This window comes from Canis aureus, chromosome 6, assembly GCF_053574225.1.
Source record: "Canis aureus isolate CA01 chromosome 6, VMU_Caureus_v.1.0, whole genome shotgun sequence".
Lineage (NCBI taxonomy): Eukaryota > Metazoa > Chordata > Mammalia > Carnivora > Canidae > Canis > Canis aureus.
The window spans coordinates 74,840,252-74,846,818 of NC_135616.1; positions in this window are offsets into that span (position 1 = coordinate 74,840,252).

Consider the following 6,567-nt stretch of genomic DNA (forward strand, 5'->3'; position numbering starts at 1 on the left):
GAGAGAATGGTTACTTGGGAACAGAGAGGAACCTTATAGATGATAAGGCTTAGAGTCAGCCACTAAGGAGTCCTTTTCTTTTTTCTTTTTTTCTCTTTTTCTTTCTTTTTTTTCTTTCTTTCTTTCTTTCTTTCTTTCTTTCTTTCTTTCTTTCTTTCTTTCTTTCTTTCTTTCTTTCTTTCTTTCTTTCTTTCTTTCTTTCTTTCTTTCTTTCTTTCTTTCTTTCTTTCTTTCTTTCTTTCTTTCTTTCTTTCTTTCTTTCTTTCTTTCTTTCTTTCTTTCCTTTCTTTCTTTCTTTCTTTCTTTTTTTGAAACTGAAGTTACTCAAGAAATACCTGTGACAAGGAGACATTGTTCTGTGAATACTTGTAAGGACTGTGCAAATCCAGAATTGCCCAAGCACCTCCCTCCCTCTCCATCACCGCCAACAATGCTCTCTGGTTTTGAATCTTTTCTAGAAGAGAATCTTGGGAGAGAAGTTTTTTAAATTACTTGAATGGTGAACTAAGAATGAGTTCACATGAAAAGACATTGTATAAGATTTCATAAGCTCTTATTAGAGCACTTAATAATACATTTTGGTGCATTGGTAAATCCAGATACATTTAAAGAAATAGCTTTTAGGGAAGATGTCTTACTGAGATTAAGAAAGGTTTCATAATTGTGTATTTTCTGTAAATAAAAGGTTGAAACCACAGTGCATCCTTGAGGTTTTTAGAAAAGCTTTTTCCTGGTCTTGCTCATTGAAAATGCATGCTCAGCATTCTGCTATCATGCTTTGCGTTCCTATGTCTGTATCTTTACTTATGCAATCCCTTATCCCTACCATTTCCTTGATCCTTCTTCCCAGTATCTAATTCAATTCCCACCTTCCCTGCTCTTTTTGGTGTCCTTGGGCCCAAATTCAACATGTAGGGGGGTGGGCTAGCTTGGGCCGCGGGGGCCAGGAAACCATTCTCCATACCTTCAGCAAGCAGTACCCCCAACACCAGCGGGGTGTCCTACCACAGATAGCATAAGATCCTGCCAGACTGCACCTGCCCCCAACTTCAGACACCAGTCTCAAGCCCAGCAGCTTACCTGCACTTCTGACAGACTGGCTGTAAGTCAGGTTTCCACAATCCCCTCATCAGGTTAACTAATTTGCTAGAGAAGCTCACAGAACTCAGAGAAACATTTTACTTACTAGATCACCAGTTTATTGTAAAAGGAAGTAACTCAGGAACAGCCAGACAGTGTAGAAGCACAGGGCGAGGCCTGCGGGAAGGGCAGGAGCTTCCATGCTCTCTCCAGGCAGGGCACTCCTACCATCTCTGCGTGCTCACCGAGCCAGAAGCTCTCCAGATTCTGTCACAGTAGGTTTTTATGGCAGCATCATTCCTTAGGCAAGATTGATTAAATCATCGGTCATTGGCGTTGACCCAATCTCCAGACCCTCTCCCTTCCCTGGAGGTCAGGGGCTGGGACTGAAAGATTCAACACTCACAGCATAAGATTGGTTCCCCAGGCAACCAGCATGAGGTACTTCACAAAAGTCATTACATAACCCAAGACACCTTTGTTGTTATCACTTAGGAAAAACTCTGGGTTTGTGGAGCTCTGAGCCAGGAACGGTGATCATCGGAATGACCAAATAGATGTTTTTCTTATAAATTACAACATCACCTCTGTGAACCTCTTCGACTGCCTTTAGCACGCAACAATCTTTGGTTTTTCTGAACTACCTTGTTAGTAAAAACAAGAATATTTATCTACGTAGCAAGCAGTGTGTTAAGCACTTCACTTACAATATTCCATTTAATCCTCAGAAGAACTATGTTAAGTATTACGATGGTCCTCATTTGTAGATGAAGAAACAGACTAACAGAATAAATAAATTATAAATAAAAAGAGTAAGTAAATACATCACCCAAGGTTACTCAAGGAATGGAGTACAATTCAGGTCTATTTGCCTCCATAATCTGTGCTCTTAGCAAGATTCTTTGTCTCACTGATTTTGGAAGTTGTGGTGTGTGTGTGTGTGTGTGTGTGTGTGTGTGTGTGTGTATTTGTGCATCTATGTCTATGGATAGATAAATAAATGGACAGATTTTTACTATAACTTTTGCACTTTGAGAGCAAGGAGCATATTTCATACCTCTCCATGCCATGGACACTTAGCATACTCCTCTGAGAAGAGTAATTCTCAAATATGTATTTGTGTGAAGTTGATATTGTTACCTGTGTAGGAAGTCTAGAGCTGAAATATGGCATTTTCTGAGCTTCATACAAAATAAATTTTTGTTAACAGAATGGACACAAGATTGTTGCACCAAAATTCATGAAGAATATTAAGGCATATGCTGGCATCTTGTTGGGATCCTAAGGCACAGCACATGAATAGTTAAGTCAAAATACTAAGCAGAGTCTGGCAAATGTCAGAAGGTAGCAGACAATAGGTAATATAGGAAGAGAGAAAGAATACCGAGGGTTATATAGGTCAGGAAAATGGCTCCTGATATCAGGAATCAGAACGGGGTAGGTAGCTGTATTGGATGGTAGAAGGCATTTTGTATTAGGGGAGAATTATATTATCAAGAGGGAGAATGAGTGAAATGTATGGAAATATTCATAGTAGATGAACTGGACTAGAGAATCATATGGGGCAGAAGTGAGATAAGTTGAGATAGAGTACAGCAGGTTTTGAACAACACGGGGTTAAAGACATAATTCCATAAACAATGGAGGGATTTTTAAAGGAATGAAAAATAAGGAATTTATTTAAAAAATAATTGAATAACTCACAAGACTTATTGACGAATAGTGTGTGGCCTTCCTTTGTTGACTTAGTCAACATGGAATAAGAAACAATGAACATGAAAGATTGGTAGAATAAATATACCACACACATGTGTGCAAAAGAAGAAAGAGAATTTGACTATTTATTAAATCTGGTCAAAACCCACCAGATCCAATTCTCAGCCACAAACTTGAAGGCATTCATGATTCCACATTGACTCCTTTGCCTAACTTTCAGTCTTCTCTTGATGATTTTCATCTTTTGCTATAAAAGAAATTTTCAAAAGAAAGATGTCTCCATACCCTTCTTTGAAAAAACTGCCCCAATGTCACCAGGGTATTAAGGCATTTCAAAAAGTCTAAAAAATGATACTTCCAACTTTAATTTCTTTAGGCCTATAGGAATCAATCAGCACATCTTCCCTCATATACAAAATCTTGTATTTTAATGCTACAAGAGCTGGTATGGGAATCTCTGAATAAATATTTTAAATCTCAGGTTAAAAATTAATGCAAAAATCATAAGAGAAAAGGAAGGTTCTGTAAGTTCAAAAAGACTTGAGAGATGTATCAACCAGTTGCAATATGCAGACACTATTTGGATTCTAGTTTGAACAAATAAACTGTTCGAAAAACATTTATGAGACAATCAGGAAAATTTGAACACTAGATATTTGATCTTACAGAATTTTTATTTAATTTAAGGTATGATAATAGTTTGTGGTTATGCTTTTAAAAACAGAATGCTTATCTTTTTTTAAAGATTTTATTTATTTGAGAGAAAGAGAGCATGAGTGAGGGGCAGAGGGAGAGGGAGAAGCAGACTCCTTGCTGAGCAGGGAGCCTGATGCAGGGCTTGATCCCAGGATTCTGGGATCATGATCTGATCTGCAGGCAATGGCTTAACCAGCTGAGCCACCCAGGTGCCCCAGAATGCTTGTCTTTTAGAGATTTTAGAGATACCTATTGAAATAATTAGAGCTGAAATACTATATCTAAGATTTCCTCTAAATAACTTAGAATGGGCAGTGAGTGTAGGTGTGGCTTAAAAAGACTGACCATGACATGATATTTTTTTAGGGGAGGTGGGGAGAGAATCTCAAGCAGGCTCCATACCCAGTGTAGAAACCCAGTGAGGGGCCCTGTCTCATGACCTAGAGATCATGACCTGAGCTGAAATCAAGAGTCAGTCACTTAACCCACTGAATCACCTGGGCCGCCTGAGTTGATAATTACTCAAGTCAGGACATGAGTACATGGAGTTTTGTGTATGTTTTAAGAGGGGAAAATGTAATCATTATTGCCTAATTTAAAAAATCACCCTTAATTCATAAATATTCATTTATTTAAAACTTAATGAAATATTTCAGTCACCATATTTCCCCATGGAGTCCTACAGATACTGACTGTCTAACTTTTTCAGTGTTGATTAATTTATATATCCTTTGTGGGAGGTATAACCTGTTTTATTAATGTTAATCCTTATTAACAATAAAATTGTTTTATCAATGGTAAAATACATTGTTCATTAATTTCCACTTTGTTAATGAAAAGATTGAATTCAAAAGTATTTTCAAAAGGTTTTAATAATTTTTGGCATATGTTACTACCATTCCTAGAGAAAACAGTTTCTTTAGGAATTTTTTTTAATTTATTTATTCATGAGAGACATAGAGAGGATAGAGAGAGGCAGAGACACAGGCAGAGGGAGAAGCAGACTCCACGCAGGGAGCCTGACGTGGGACTCGATCCCAGGTCTCCAGGGTCATGTCCTGGGCTGAAGGAGGTGCTAAACCCCTGAGCTATCCGGGCTTCCCGAAAACAGTTTTTGATATACATTCCTTCCTTTAATTTTTTTAAGTGAGTTTTTTGTCCCAACTATTTTTGTTTGTAATTGTCACATTTTTACCATCTATAAAGCAAATTGAAATTGGAATTGTTTTCACTAATCAAGAGAAAATTCATTAAAGTCTAAATTTATGAGTCATGTGTATAAAAGCCCTATGTAAACTATTAGACATTTCATAAGTGTAGTTGTACTTCTTGCAGTTTGGTAAGTCATTGTCATAAATTAATCAACCTTGAAAAAGTTTGACATACTGCAATCTGATCATACTTCTAGAATTTCTAGTAAGGAATACATTTGCAATTATTGGTCTAAACTACTCTCTCTTCACTAGTTGATCATTTCTCTCCTGTTTGTCTTGGGCTTGAAGCCAGTAACTGCCTTACCAGGTAGGCGGGCTGGGTAGAGGAAGCCCAACAACCCGCCCGCCCCAGGAGAGAGGTGGGGAGTGGCTCCCTGGAGAGGCCTCATGACTTCTGTGGAGCTTGCACCAACAGAAGCTTCAAAGTGTCAGATCTCCCCTGGAAATTTATCTGGAAGAAAGAGAGTCAACGAGCAGCAACACTTGCCAAACTGGAGTTGAAATGTGTGCAATCGTCAGCAAAACCCTAGGGCAAAGTCCAAGACTAAGGTCTGAGTTAGGGACAAGCTGAGCGGAAGGGGGTAGAATTAGGGCTCTAGGAACCACCTGAGTCAAAGGGCACTTGAAACCTCTATGCCAGCATCCGTGGCTGGATGCCAGGTGCATGTAGACTTGTAGGACTCTGGCGGTATTTAGAAGTTTAACCCTACTCTTTTCATGGTAGGAGTGAGAAATCGCTATCTAGAAATGTAAATAATTTCTTTCCTTTTAATAAACAAGGGACGGTAAAAGAGCACTTTGGTTCAGAGTGGGCAGCCTCAGCAACCCCCAGAGCAAAACTTGAGTAAGATCAAGCTGAGGGCTAAGTCCAGTGGAGTCTGAAACTTAGTAGGAGAGCAAGCTATTCCTGAGAAGCAGTAAGTATCAGGAAAAGGTGTGACTTCAGTGACGCATTTGGTCTGGCAGCAGCAGAATGAAATTAGAAAACACACAAAACAAAACAAAACAAAATGTTAGAGAAAGTTAAACCTCTTTCCTGAAATTCTAAAGCCTAGTAGGGAGAGAGAAGTCAGAAAAGACTCAGCATACGGGCTGGCCTGAAAAAATTTCCTTGGACAATCTTTGAGTGGGACATTCATTTTTCTTATTCCTGATTTGCCTAAGACACCTAATGAAGCACCCTCGGGTGCCATTCTAGTCTGTTAGATAAGGAACAGTGGTGCCTGAAGCATCAAGAAAACAAACCCAGGACATTGAAGGGGTTTGGGTGGTGAACTATGAAGAGAAGAAAGTTCCATAAGACCTTAAGAATATTTGGAATGAAAAAAACAAAAACAAAAACAACAACAACAACAAAAAAAGAATATTTGGAATGTGTTCAGTTGGCCAATAGATAGATATACCCAGTCCTATGTTATGTCCCTGGCTAAAGCAACAAATAGTAAGTATCTGGAAACAATCTTCCTGAGGTCAGCTGCAGACCATTATAGGGTTCAAAATCCAAAGTGCTTAGATCTCGCTAGAGATAAGTGGGTAAATTATGATGTAGTATTGGTTGCGGCACAGTTAAATTTCAACCTTCCTGAAAGAAAGGCAAATAAATTCACTAGGAATTTGCTTTACTTTAGAAAAAGTATCCAAGACAATACTAAACATAAGTTAGAAGAAAATAAGCAATTAAAAATACTCACTAGACTATTTTGAATTATTCTACTAAGCACCTAATATGTTCTAAGCATTTTCTACAAATATTTCCATTTAATCTTACAACAATCCTGTGATTTTGTTTTTAAGTAGGCTGCATGCCCCACATGGAGCCCAATGTGGGGCTTGAACCCAGCACCCCGAGATGAAGACCTGA